The 14,412-nt window shown below is 41.6% G+C and overlaps 1 protein-coding gene and 2 non-coding genes across 3 annotated transcripts in view; 1 reads left to right on the top strand and 2 right to left on the bottom strand.

The window, feature by feature from the left end:
* The window catches only part of LOC126088331 (tubulin polyglutamylase complex subunit 2), a 140,166-nt gene that overhangs the window by 33,664 nt on the left and 92,090 nt on the right, over positions 1–14,412 (bottom strand). The gene's annotated exons all lie outside the window — the stretch shown is intronic.
* On the top strand, positions 585–657 carry Trnaa-agc (transfer RNA alanine (anticodon AGC)). Its single transcript has one exon. It is a non-coding gene; the product is annotated as a tRNA-Ala (tRNA).
* Positions 13,500–13,572, bottom strand: Trnaa-agc (transfer RNA alanine (anticodon AGC)). The gene has a single exon. It is a non-coding gene; the product is annotated as a tRNA-Ala (tRNA).

The following is a 14,412-nucleotide window of genomic DNA, read 5'->3' as shown; positions in this document are numbered from 1 at the left end:
TTTACTCATAATATCTTAGAATTTAGATGTATTTCAAGGGATTCAAGCGCCTGACGTTGCTGACGTTCTGTTGGCCATTTTAAGTTTTGGTACTCAATTATAAAAAAGGGGCATGTAATCACTCTCCTCTGATGGTAGTATTTGTACATTATTTATAGTACCTTACATAACAAAGCATAAGTTGGAAGATTTACGCTTAATCGAATCAGTGACAAGCAGATTATTTGCAGATAATTGTCAGACGTCGAGCTCACGTAGATTGCTGACAAAATTAGCTTCATGTGTTGCTTCTTTTGAAAGATACTGAGCATGACAGTATTGTAGAGTGAACTACCGGAATCATTCCTCAGATTTAATGAACCAAGTCTCTATATTGAATCTTGTCACAGGATGGGAGAAGCCACCTGAGCTGCTTCTACGAAGAGTGCACCACTCGCTCATTGGCCGACGCATCCACAGCCAGAAAGCTGAACTGCAGCAGCTGGCCGCGGAGCGCGAGAGTGGGCTCGACTGCGTACAAACTGGAGCAGTGAAAGTTCAGGCTGAGGGACTTCACTGTTCGTTAGCCAGCACTTCCACAAGCCGGGGGCGTAGCTCAGATGGTAGAGCGCTCGCTTAGCATGTGAGAGGTACCGGGATCGATACCCGGCGCCTCCAGGTACATATTTTTCTTCATCTTCGAAGAATCATCCCGGAAATATACGTACATGTGGTGTAAAGTAATTCATGTTTAGCGTAGAAGAGTACCTCAGAACTTCCTGTTCTGATCACAGCACGTTTAGAATACTTTAACTGTGAAATATTTCGGCTATTTAGTGTGTTCTCCGGAATCTCAAAAGGTTCTACATTTTTTCAGCCTGTTACTACCAAATCAAAAGGAGTTTATCACTATCTCAGTTTTTCGAATCTTACGGTTCAGATTAAAAAACCGCCTGCCTCTCGCATATCTAATTAAAACTTTCGGACTAAAGATATCTTTATTGAGCTAAGAATGCTGTTGAATAAGTAGACTATGCCATCTGGAGCAAGGACTACAACGTAATTAGATTTAAGGAAAGTTATGACATAGATCAATTTTTTTACGCTACACATTACAATGTAACGCCAACGGCCTCGCCTCTGTGGTAGCACAGATTCCCGGCAGATCACCGAAGTTAAGCGCTGTCCGGTTTGGGTAGCACTTGGATGGGTCACCGTCTGGGTCTGCCGAGTGCTGCTGGCAAGTGGGGCGCACTCAGCCTTTGTGACGCCAGTTGAGGAGCTACTTGGCTGAGAAGTAGCGAGACCGGGCACGAAAACTGACAACGGCCGGGAGAGCAGTGTGCTGACCGTATGCCCTTCGTATCAGCATCCGGTGACGTCTAAGGGCTGAGGACGACACGGCGGCCGTTCGGTACCGTTGGGCCTTCAAGGCCTTTTCGGAAGGTGTTTGTCTTTTTTTTATTTCAATGCAATTCCCATAAATACGGCCGACATCCGGGCGTGATACATATGTCGCCGATTTTCAACCAAAATAGCAGACAAGGTATCGAACACAGTGGAGAAGAAAGCCAACGAATACCGAAGTAAACTGACCGGCCCTCGAATAAAATGGTACGTATGTATTAAACCGAGGACCTGGAAACGACGGAGAGGCTTCGTCCCGCCGTAGCTCTCAGTGGTTCACAACCCCACAACAGGCCACAGCAGTCCACCCGCCCCACCGCAGCCCCACACCGAACCCAGGGTTATTGTGCGGTTCGGCACCCAATGGATCTCCCCGGGAACGTTTCATACCAGACAAGTGTAACCCCAAATGTTTGCGTGGTAAAATAATTATGGCGTACGCGTACGGTGTTTGAGCAGCAATCGCCGAAACAGTGTAACTGAGGCAGAATAAGGAGAACCAACCCGCATTCGTCGAGATAGATGGAAAAAAAAACATCCACAGGTTGGCCGGCACACCGGACCTCGACATTAATCCGTCGGGCGGATTCGTGTCGGGAACCGGAATAAAATGATATTCGTGGAGTTTCTTACAAGTAACGGTACCAAGAAAATATTTTATTGACAATGTCAAAATATCTACCACGTCAAAGACTTGTTACGAGCAAGAGTAGAAGGTAGGACTCTCATAATGACGTTTACATTTACGTTCTGCAAGCCCTGTATTTCTTACCATTGTTTCTCTCTTCCTCTCGATTCCATTCGAAGAAAGAACAAGGGTAACTGAATATTTGTGTTCCTCCACGAGCGCCATTATTACTCTTACCTTCTCCTTAAAGTCGTTACGTAAAAATAAAAACGATGCAGATAGAAAATTTGTTTTACATTTACAATCTATCTGCAATAATCGTTATCTAAAATGACGGCATTTTTGCAGCGACTCTTACGTTGGTTTAACAGAAACTCTGTAAGACTTGTAGTGGCTGAATCGGTGACTTATAACGCTAGCAGAAAGTCTCTGATTTCCTTCAGTCTGTATTTTTTTAATATTATCTAGTGAGGATCCCACACCACTCAAGCAATTCTCAAAAAATGGTTGCACGAATAGCGCCTTCCATTTACTTTTCTGAGAATCCACTGCGTATCACATTGCTTCATAGGATTACAACTATTTAATCAATGTGATTCAGTACAGCAACAGGTTTAATATTACCTATACTCCTGTTCGCCTGTATAATCTAGAGTTTATCAACTTTTAAGGAAAGGTTCCGATCGTTGCACCAACATTTCAGTCCGGAACCGCGCTGCTGCTACGGTCGCAGGTTCGAATCCTGTTCGGGCATGGATGTGTGTGATATCCTTAAGTTTGTTAGGTTTAAGTAGTTTCTAAGTCTAGGGGACTAATGACCTCAGATTTTAAGTCTCATAGTGCTTAGAGCCACTTGAACCAATATTTCCTCTTGGTCGTTCGCCATTTCACTTCATTGTCTGTTTTCCTTTAGTTACTCAACACTTATGCTTTTTTGCGAACTTTGAACGTAACAGCATGGACAGCAACACAATCAGATAGTTGTCATTTGTGGTCCTGGAGAGCAACCTGACTCTCTTCTCATTGTCAACTTTCATTCAGACAACTTATTGATCTTTTCGGTCAGATTACTCTAGTAAATCACACACTTAGAAGAAACACTGCATCGCTACATCCCTTGTGTCAGCTGAAAATGTGGTATGGTTTCGAACACCTTCGGGAATCTATACTGGCGAAATTCACCTGTTTAACCGTGTCCACAACTTGTGGGATCTCGTATACGAAAAGAATGTTTTCTCACAGTCATTATAAACGGAAGTAACCGTGCTGTGCCAGAACGATATGGCTCTGAAATCAGTCTACAGAAACGAAACATCAAGGAATCTGCACGCCATTACCATTTTGGGCTATAAATTTTTAATTGGGTTCTACTGGCATTAACTGACACCACTTTTTCTGTGGACAAGATGCATGAAAGAGTTTCTCAAGTAGAGAGAACCTATTCTGTGTCAGGTGCGGTCTACATAGCATGGAAACGCTGTTGTCAGTTTACGAGACTGGAGCCGCAACTTCTCAATCAAGTATCTCCTCAGTTTGCCTCACAAGGGCTGAGTGCACGCCGCTTGCCAACAGCGCTCGGCAGACCGGAAAAGTGCTAGCCCAGTCCGACAGCCCCTAACTTCGGTGATCTGACGGGAACCAGTGTTAACATTGCGGCAAGGCCGTTGGCCTTAATGTGGTGCTTCTAGCTTTAATTGGCACTACCCTGTTCTTGAACAAGATGCACGAAGGAGTTTATAACGTAGACAGAGCCTATTCTGCGCCAGGTGCGGTCTACATGGTACAGAAACACAATGCTGTGCAACCAGCAACACGATGCACTGCTGAGAATCAGGGCTACACGACCGCGGGAGCGCTCAATTAACAGGATAAAAACTTATACGTTGTGATGGCTAGCTAGTTGCGCGATGCATGCTTTTCGCAAGGCAGTCATAAACGGTTCCTCGTAAATACTTCAAGAAGTCAGCCGTAAAATCATCATCCTCCTACGAGACAAATACCACGTTTACCTGGACTCAAGGACAAGCGTCAATATTTGCTACATTCCTCAGGTTCTTACAACTGCTTTTAATCTGAGCAGATAGAAAAGCTGCCTATGACAAGGCAGCCATAGAATCTTCTTCCAGCGACGTTCCTTCTTCCATAGTGGCGTTCCCACTACTTTCTGAAAACACAGACACTATTGGAAAAGATCGTATGGGATCATCGTCCGGAAGATCCCGCATTTGATGCCACTTGAGCGACTTTCGAGTCTTTTTGATGAAGCTGAAATGAAATGATTGGAACAACACAAACACCCAGTCCCCGACCGAAATCATTCACATGGCGATACCATACGTTCACCGACCAAGGACGTTCGTTAATTGTCAACTTGCCGTAACCAGTGGGGATTTTCTTCACTCCAGTAATGCATGTTATGTCGGTTAACACTACCATGGTTTGTGAACGGTGAAGTCATCGGAAAATAACACCTCGGAAAATAACGTGGGGGTAATCTACATTTGTTGACGTGCCCATTCGCAAAACACTACCCAGTTATGGAAATTGCGGCCATGTAATTCTTGAAGCAGTGACACGCGGTATGGATGATACGACGGTTCAGTATTGTGACAGCACTACCTGGGAACATACCGGAAACGCGGTGTAAATGTCGGACGCTTACCCGTGGGTTGTGATGCACTGCCGCTAGTACAGCTTCTTCATTAGCTTCCTTTGTTTCGTTTCCTTTTGCCGGTATGTACGCTGCCATCAGACGTAAAGGCGTTCACAAGCTTGTAAAAGAAGGACGAGAGTGAGCTTTCTCTGGAAAACGCTCGGCATGCAGCAGCCTCAATATTTATCCCACATTCTCCGTAAATCAGGATCATTCAGTTTTTTTCTTCTGTGGTTGCAACACTGATAATCCACCTGCACGTATGTTCTCGAAATGATAGGTATCTGTGCAATCAATAAACACTGCGCAGGCATTGTAATGTTTAGAACCGCTATCCATCGACATCTGACGATACGTTAGCTCCGGTCGCAGTATACTGCCTGTAATGATACGTCGGAGTTCGACATAAGGACACGGTGGCGCGTCGAGTAGTCTCCTGTTCCAAATGTCAGAGGAATACAATGTAACGCATGGGGTTTCCAAATAGAAGTTATGAAATACTGGTCTATCCTATCCTTGCAGCACGGAGTTGGGGTCCCAAGTGCGATTCGATATTTAAGGGCCATTGAGTAGCATGTCGTAAACAACGGTTGTCTACCCATTACCATACCTGCGATTACAGCGCCATCTGTGGAGAAACGAGGAAGATGTTTCTGACAAAACGCATGTAGATTTTTGCCGTAGAATTGTACTCTCCAATAAAAAACGACGGGTTCCACTGAAGATTGCCCCCCGCCACCCAAGCACGGTGTGGGGCGGAGGGTCGAATGTGTCCCCCTCCGAGACAAACAAATTGGAACATATAACTTTTTTTGATCCCATGTGTTGCTTTCGAGATATTTCAGTGTCTTCCGTTAAAATGGACACCCTAAACATACGGCGATGCAAAGCAATGATAAAGGAATCACCTGTTCTTTCATTCGGATCCCTTTTCACTCGGGAATCACTCACAGTGAAAAGGTAGAGCAGTTAGCGAAGTCAGCAACAACATCACAAATTAGCTATCACTCAACATTTCCTAAATCAGGCCTTCATCCATAGATCAAAGAAAAAAATCATTGTCTATTGGAAAAAATCTTGGAATTTCTCTATATTTAGTAAGAACAAATAGCATGCCCCGATACAAAGAACTAATCCATCTAAACCTTGGTTCCACTGTAGTGTGTTATATAAAACGATGTTTTATTTTTTATTATTTATATGACGAAACCATGAACTTATAAGAAACTCTTACATCATAAAATTTATATGTAATATCAGTAATTTAAGAACAAATGTGATTGCAACTCATAGACATTATGCGTTGGGCGTAATAAGTAACCTCTGTATTTTTGTTGAGAAACGAACTACTTCTTAGAAAGCTGAGAATTCTTATTCTGGCAACCCACTTTTGTTCTGACTTTCGAAGGATTGGAGTTACGTGTCGTCATTCCTCTGTAATCTCTGATTTATCGAATAATAATCATTTAATTCATGAATAAAGGTGTCTGCAATTATTTTAGGAACCTTTGTCATTAGCAGATTAATTTATTCGATGCTCTTATATTTTTAAGATAGATGTATCAGGAAATCGTGTCGCATTGTGTGAATGCAGAACGACTATTGCTTATGCGTCATGTCATTTAAGTATTTTAGTCTCCACAAGTCGAACCTGCAGATCTACTTTTACGAATTCCGAATTAATATTTATTACAACATTTTACGTAGAAGTCAGTACAGTATTTTCACGGTCAACGAGCCTTCAAACAATGATGATGCCCATTAGCCATCAGGTCATGCTGTACGATAGTTTAAGAATTGAAATAACGAGGATTCAGTATGGCAGAAAGTTTGATTGTATTTCGATATGTGTAATATTGCTAACTGCATCGTACTATCGGGTTTTTAGCATTTCTATCCCGAGAGAAGCCATTCACGCATTACATATTTTTATCAAATCTTAGGTGTTTCTCTCACTTTTATCTGCCAGAAAGGAAAGATACGTTTCACCACAGCAAAATCTTCTTAAAGAAATTAATAACAAGCGTAATTCGGGTGCATTTTAATCGTGGATACATTCCAACGTTTCACCAAAGTAATCTTGAATCCTCCTTATACTGATTGTCAAACATGCTGATCTCAACCATATTGTCTTCGCTTGATCCAAACACAGTGTGCACAGACGGCTTTTCATGGAAGATTTCAGAAAATATGGCGTACATTTACCTTGTGTTTTTAGTATCCTTTTCGGCAACTCCATCCATTTACATAATAAAATATTTAAATACTTAACATCTTGTCAAATTACAGTATGGCTTTTATCTATAATATCTGCCTATTAAAGAAATCAAAATTTAATTCCATATTTGTACCAATCATTCGAAATATTTATAATATTTATGGCTGTGTGGTCCTTTTTGTCAAATACTAAATGAAATAAAATAAAAAATCACAAAAGATAAGTTAACATCAACGACGTGCTTTAAACACCTCCCATCTGTCTGAAATTGCACTTTCCTCAGATAACATCATGAAAGACATGGATCCAAATCAGGTAGATGTAGTATTTCACAGCGTTCCAAAATCATCTTACTCGGTACACCAGCGTTTATTAAAAAAAGTAAAATTGTACGGGGTATCAAACCACTTGGGGTGACTAGCTGATGACGTTGTAGTCCTTTCTTGCTGAATGGAATGAACGCTGTGGTGAGCACAACATATATAAAAAGCAGTCAAATGAAAACGAGACAGAGCATGCTTATCATTTCAAAAGTAATCACCATAACTGCTAATATATTTGTCCCGCTGTGAGACAGAAGAGTCAGTTCCTCCATGGAAAAATGTTAACGGTTGCCTAAGGGACCTTGATTGTACCCAGGCGTGCATATCCTCGTCCGAAGCAAATCGAAGGCCACAACTGGCTTTCTTCAATGCTCCAACAATGTGGAAATTGCAAAGGGAGACATTGGGACTGTATGGACAATGGCTTCCCAGCGAAACTTCTGCAGAGCACTGCTGACAACCCTGACAACATGTGGGCCCGGCCACAAGATTGTTGCGACAACGTTGCAGAAGTTTCGCTGGGATATATTACACTCTCCACACAGTCCCTATCTCTCCCCATACCATTTCCAAGTTTTTGGAGCCCTGAAGAAAGACATCCGTGGCCATCGATTTGTTTCGGAAAGAGAGGTGAATGACGGAACAATCATGGCTCCATAGGTAACTACAAACATTTTTACATGAATACATTGACAGTCTTGTCTCACAGGCGGATAAATGTATGAACATTTACAGTGATTATGAAATAATGAACACTTAAGTTACTTTTTCCGTATCTTTAGTTTTCGTTTGTTTGCTCCTTATGGGCTCAGAAAAAATGAAAGAAAAACGAAAGCATTAAGGAATAACAGCAATGACAATAGAGATACATTAAACATCAGGATAAGGGACCATGTATTAGATGAAGTGAATGAATTCTGCTGACTTAGAAGCAAGATAATGTATCATGGGCGAAGCAGAGTAGCACAAACAAAGAGGTGATTCCTCACTAAAGGAAATCTACTGCTGTCAAATGGTTCAAATGGCACTGAGCACTATGGGACTTAACTTCTGAGGTCATCAGTCCCCTAGAACTTAGAACTACTTAAACCTAACTAACCTAAGAACATCACACACATACATGCCCGAGGCAGGATTTGAACCTGCGACCGTAGCGGTGGCGCGGTTCCAGACTGTAGCGCCTAGAACCGCTCGGCCAGTCCGGCCGACGTACTGCTGTCAAACATAAGCTACAAACTGAGAAAGAAATATCTGCGAATGTACTTCTGATGCACAGTACTGCATTAACGTGAGTCACGGGCAGTGGGAAACCGGAAATGAAGAGAACTGAGGCTTTGAAATGTGGTCTTACAGATCTGTGTTGAAAATTAAGCTGACTTGTACGAAATGAAGACGTCCTCCGCATCTGAGAGGAAAGTAATATGTGGGAAACATTAAGTAGAAGAAAGGACATGATATACAACGAGTGATGAGACGTTCCGGAATAAAATTCACGGCCTTAGACGGAGCTGTAGAGCATGAAGTGTGATACGACGTTTTTATGAAATGACATGTCTCACTTTCAGGGTTCTGTGATGAAGAAAGCTGTTCGTGACATTCAGTAGTAAGTAGGTTTCAGGACATCCCATTGTGAGAGAGATTATCACGATGTATGTGGGTTGGAGAACATTTTGAATCCATCACTTCTACAAGGCACGACAAGGAGCAAGCTTCACCACTTGCTGTGTGTGGACGCTTGTTCCTTAGCGTCATGGTTTGAAGGTCTTTAGAAGATAAGCAGGAAAAAAGGAAAGGTCACGACTGCAATGGACGTCGTGACAAACGACTGTCGAACTGGCTTATGTAGATATGCTTCTTGTCTTGATGTTGTCCAAGCAACATCAGTTTAAAAAAAGAATATGTCAACCCGCGTCGTATACTATAGTGTTTTGTAAGAGAAAAGGTTTAATGTTTAGTCGTTTACGTCATTCAAGTAGCTCGGAAGACAATTAACGCTCTGTTTCAGCACCCATCCACGCCCAAGGAGACGAAGTCGCGTGAAGACGGCTGTAACACGGTCGGGTGAATCTGATAATGATGTTTGGTTTGAGGGGCGCTCAACTGAGCGATCATCTGTGCCCGTACAAAGTCCCAATTTTTACACAGTCCAATTTTTAAACAGTCCAATCTAGCCACTGTCACCAATGATGATGAAATAATGAGGACAACACAGACACCCAGTCCCAGGGCAGAGAAAATTCCCAACCCGGCCGGTAATCGAACCCGGGGTAATCCAGAGGCAGCAACGCTAGCCACTAGGCCACGAGCTGCGTACTCGGGTGGATGTGACTAGCAGGGCCACCTCAGCAAACATCGACGAAGGCGACCGAAAGAAATTTAATAAATAAATCTACTAACATCTAGCATCAGACGGTTACAGGTCGCACACAGGAAATGTAGCATTGATGCCATACCAAAAACCATCCAAATTACATCTCAAGGGAAAACATCTAATGTGATTTAACGTCGTTCACAGTTTTCTACTTTAGGTCGTGTGTATATGTGACGAATCCGGAGAAGAGTGCAATCTATTTCTTCTTTCCATAGTGAAGTATGCTGCGTACCCTGTAATGAGTTGTGTGGCCGTGCGGTTCTAAGCGCTTCAGTTTGGAACCACGTGACCGCTACGGTCGCAGGTTCGACTCCTGCCTCGGGCATGGATGTGTGTGATGTCCTTAGGTTAGCTAGGTTTAAGTAGTTCTAAGTTCTAGGGGACTGATGACCTCAGATGTTAAGTCCCATAGTGCTCAGAGCCATTTGAACCATTTTTTTGTAATGAGTTGGAAGCCATTCAGAAGTTTTCAGTGGACCCTATTGTCACACTAAAAAGCAAAGTTGATCACATTCATTCAATATTGTTCTGTTCCACTCACACTGCTATGATGAGCGCATACAAGAAATAACATGTTTCTCTTAATTTCCACAGTAGCCAGATCGCAATGTTATTAAAGTCATTGTCATGTATGCTTATGTTGCTCCTCCACTTCAGTATCTCTGAAAGAATACTAGACACTTCTTTGCAAGAAAATATATAAATTCAAATTTGTCAACATTCAATATTTCCTTGCGTCGACATGTTTTCGGGACTACGCCATATTGTGCAGGTGGTCGTTTTATTTTGTCCTATCTATTACGATGGCCATTTCATTTTTTTTACTCGTATGTGGTACTTAACAGCGTATCAGTTTATTGAAATATCGTATGTCGCTAAATATGCAGCAAATCTACATTCAACTGGCAACAGATAAAGGGAAAAGGCCAACAGTATGTTCCTCGACGATAAACATTTCACGCGACGAGTCATACTACACCGGCTGTCCTGGGGCTGCCATTGTAGACTCAGTAAGGAAACCATACGATCACTCAAGATTCTAGACAGAATGAAATCTAGCGGCTACTAAACCTGTAAACTGAGCTGTGAAGACATAAATTAAAATAAGCTACCAAAACAAATATGAGATTTTTCTATACCCCTCAAAATTATGAAAAAATCGTAATTTTCCTGAAATAAGTAATAATACATTAATAAAACTTTTTTAATGTATTAGGTTTTACAGAAACTCATGATAGGACCACTGAATACCACAGGGCTCATATTCGACCCCACTTCTACCTCAGGATTTTATGATACATTAATGTTGTTTTACAATTTATAATGTTGACAACATTTTATATGCCATCAGTTATTTGTTGCATGCTTGTGGAGATTAGTTCTGTTGCACTTAGCCGGAAAATGGCTTTTCCAAAAGGAACTGTTCGAAATATTACTGCAAGTTAATCCTCTCTCTGAAGAATCAAATACTGACATCAGTGAAGCAGATTCTGATGTCTTGTGGAGTGACGGAGACATAGACGTCTTAGAAGAGACTTCCTGAATTAGATGGAAATTCGGAAGAAGATTTGGGAAGTTCAAACATCCAGCCTGTAAAGGGACTGCCACATACTTCTGACTGTTATAAGTAAGTACTTACTGTATTTTAAGTTACTATATATGTGTGACAGCGTCTAATGCCACGATATACACTTTTTATCTTTTACATGTAACTCAAAAAAACAAAGAAGAAGCGTGGCACAAACACGAGTTGAGAAGAACTTGTGGGAGAGAGGAAAGATGAAATTGTTTTACCAAAATTTCAAGATGCATCCGATCTGACGACGCGGATGCGAGACGTCGCAATCGAACTACTGACAAGCTGGCTCCCATCACACAAATGTCTGAAATGTGGGTAAATTACATTTCAAGGCGCTGATGTTCCTCACAGCAACGTAAAAACTGACGAACAACTTGTGACATTTAATGTCAGGTGGCCTTTTCGGCAATATATTCCTTCAAAACCAGGAAAATATGGGTGGAAGTTGCGGGCTGCAAGTGATAGTGCAACATTTTACGTTCTCACTTCGTAGATTTACATTAGTCGGCAAGAAAATGAATCACGTGAAGCTGGTCAAGGCAAGAGAGTTGCTTTAGATATGATTTTCTAGACAGTGGCGGAAATGCAACGGCTGAAAATGTTTTCATAAGTCTTAGTTTGGCAAGAGCACTTTTAGGAAGAAAGGAGAACTACCAAAAGCTTTTACTCAGACCAAAAGTCAAGCTAAAGTACATTTTTCGGTTCCAAGATATGTGACAATTGCTTCGTATTGCCCAAAAAAGGGCAAAGTTGTAACTTTGCTAATTACAAAGCATTCAAGGGAGGAAATGGAACATCTTGAAGAATCCAAGCCAATAATTAGAGTGGATTATAATAAAATAAAGTCAGGAGGACGTACACACGACAAGCTGGTCAGAACGTACACTACAAAGAGTATGAGCAGAAGATGGCTAATGCTTTGATTTTATAACATGATTGATATTAGTGCACTGAATGCATTTATAATACGGCTGCATCCTACACCAGGTCGGGCAGAAAGGAATAACTACAAGAAGCCGACATTCTCACAGAAATAGGAAAGCAACTCTTTAGTAGAAAACTAGACAATATTAGTTCCCCAGTACTTTTACCAACACCACAGACGAAAGAATGAGGACGGTGTCCATTTAGCAAAATGTTTGTGAATAGAAAATACACTGAAAAATGTTTAAAATGTGGCTGTTCTATGTGTAAAAACGACTCGGCAATTTCTTGCCTTAAACGCAATGCCTTATAATTGTCACTTTGGGATTTTATCAAAAATATTTGTAGTGTCGTCAGAATAGTTTGCATCTTTACTGAAATTAGTGGTTGAAAATAATTTTGCATTTTTATTTATGTTCATTCCACTACCATCAAGTTTTAGAAAATTAAAAGAATATAAGGAATGCACTTATTAAAATTATCCTTAGTAAAAAACAGATTATAGTGGGGTCACTAGAGACCACTCTTGTGCTTAGCATAGCAAAAAATATTCTGCATTAGGAAGGTTAAATGGCGATCCAAAGCGGATCGATAGCAGGCGCCTGGAACGAACGAGGCTTTGGCGGCGGAGGACAGTGACAACGATGAACCTTACTTCTCTTCCGTTTAGAATATCCTAGATAGATGTATTTCAAGGGATTCTGGTGACTGACGATAAGTTGTAGATGATCCAACATTCCGCGTCCAGTTGTGTTAAAACTGTTTGACCGTCAAGAGGTCGGTAGTCCCAATTAGAACAGACCAGAATGTAGGGAACATCATCCCGACACAACGTGATGTAAGCAGTGATGGCCTAGCCGAAGAGTTCGTCCAGGGAGGCGCTAGATGCGTACGCCATGTTGTCACGGCGATGTTAAGCCTTAGTTTTTTTTGCAGCGGGATGATGTTCCCTACATTCTGGTGCTTTTTTTACTACCGACCTCTTGACGGTTAAACAGTTTTATCACAACTGAAAAAAGAATGTTGGGACATCTATTGCTTATCGTTTGAAATAAATCATAAATAACAGCTTGGATCAGAAATAAAGATTTTTTTATACAGCTGCTTCTTCTTCATCCCAGTTCAGTTCTACAGCTGTAGATGCCCACAATACAAAATTTGCTACACTGTAAGTTTAATAAAAGTGAGAGACTGATAAATTCCTTCTGATTTGGTGGTAGCAGATGGAAAAACATCTTGAGATAACCGAGAAGAGCAGTCTAGGAAACCGAAATATTTCGTAGTTAAAGTGCTGCGATCAGCATAAGTTTGTAGGCGCTCATACACTTCCTATGTACACTTTCCTCCTAAGCATGAAGTACATCACATCAGCTGTATTTGCTGCTTGATTCTTCGAAGATAAAGCAAAATATGTAGCTGGAGGCGCCGGGTATCGATCCCGGTACCTCTCACATGCTAAGCGAGCGCTCTACCATCTGAGCTACGCCCCCAGACGACTGCAGTGTTCTGGCAAATGGCACGTACTGGAGTGCCCCAGCCCAGCCGTAACTTTCACCGCTCCAGTTTGTAGGCGGTCGAGTCCGACTTAGGGCACTCCGCGGCCGGCTGCTGTTGTTCAGCTAACAGAGTGGGGACGCGTCGACAAAAGAGCGAGTGGTACACGCTTTGAAGCAGCGACGAAGGTGGCTTCTCCCGTCCTATCACACGACAGGTTTCAAGATACAGTCCTTGTTCATTAAATCTGAGGAATGATTCTGAAATTCCACTTTACAGTACTGTTTTTTTCGGTATCTTGGAATAGAAGCAATATACGAAGTCATATTTTGTCAGCGAAGAGATCTATGTGAATCTGTTTGTCAGTAGTTCGAATAAAGCGTAAATCTTTCAACTTATGCCGTGTTACGTAAGTTACTATAAATAGTGTACAAAAGCAACCCTGGGTGGGAAGTGGTTACATGGCACTCTTTTATAACTGATAACCAAAACTGAAAACATCTACAACTTATCGTTTGGAATAAATTATAAATCTGCATCCATGAAGATGTTCCTCTAACGCCGCGATACGTGGGATCAGAAATAAAGATTTATCACGCAGTTACAGCGGTCTTATTCATGATGATCCTACGGCTCAGGTTAAAAAACCGCTTGCCTCTTACATATCTTGGACAAAGCATGTCTAACTAAAATATTCGAAATAAAGATATATTTGTTGAGCTACTGAATAATCTTGAATAAGTAGACTCTGCCTTCTGGAACACGGACAACAACACAATTACATTTAAGGAAGTTGTGAAGTAGACCAACTTTTTACCCTACACATCTCAGTGTAT

This window comes from Schistocerca cancellata, chromosome 6 (assembly GCF_023864275.1).
Source record: "Schistocerca cancellata isolate TAMUIC-IGC-003103 chromosome 6, iqSchCanc2.1, whole genome shotgun sequence".
Lineage (NCBI taxonomy): Eukaryota > Metazoa > Arthropoda > Insecta > Orthoptera > Acrididae > Schistocerca > Schistocerca cancellata.
This window is presented reverse-complemented; position numbering and strand designations above follow the sequence as displayed.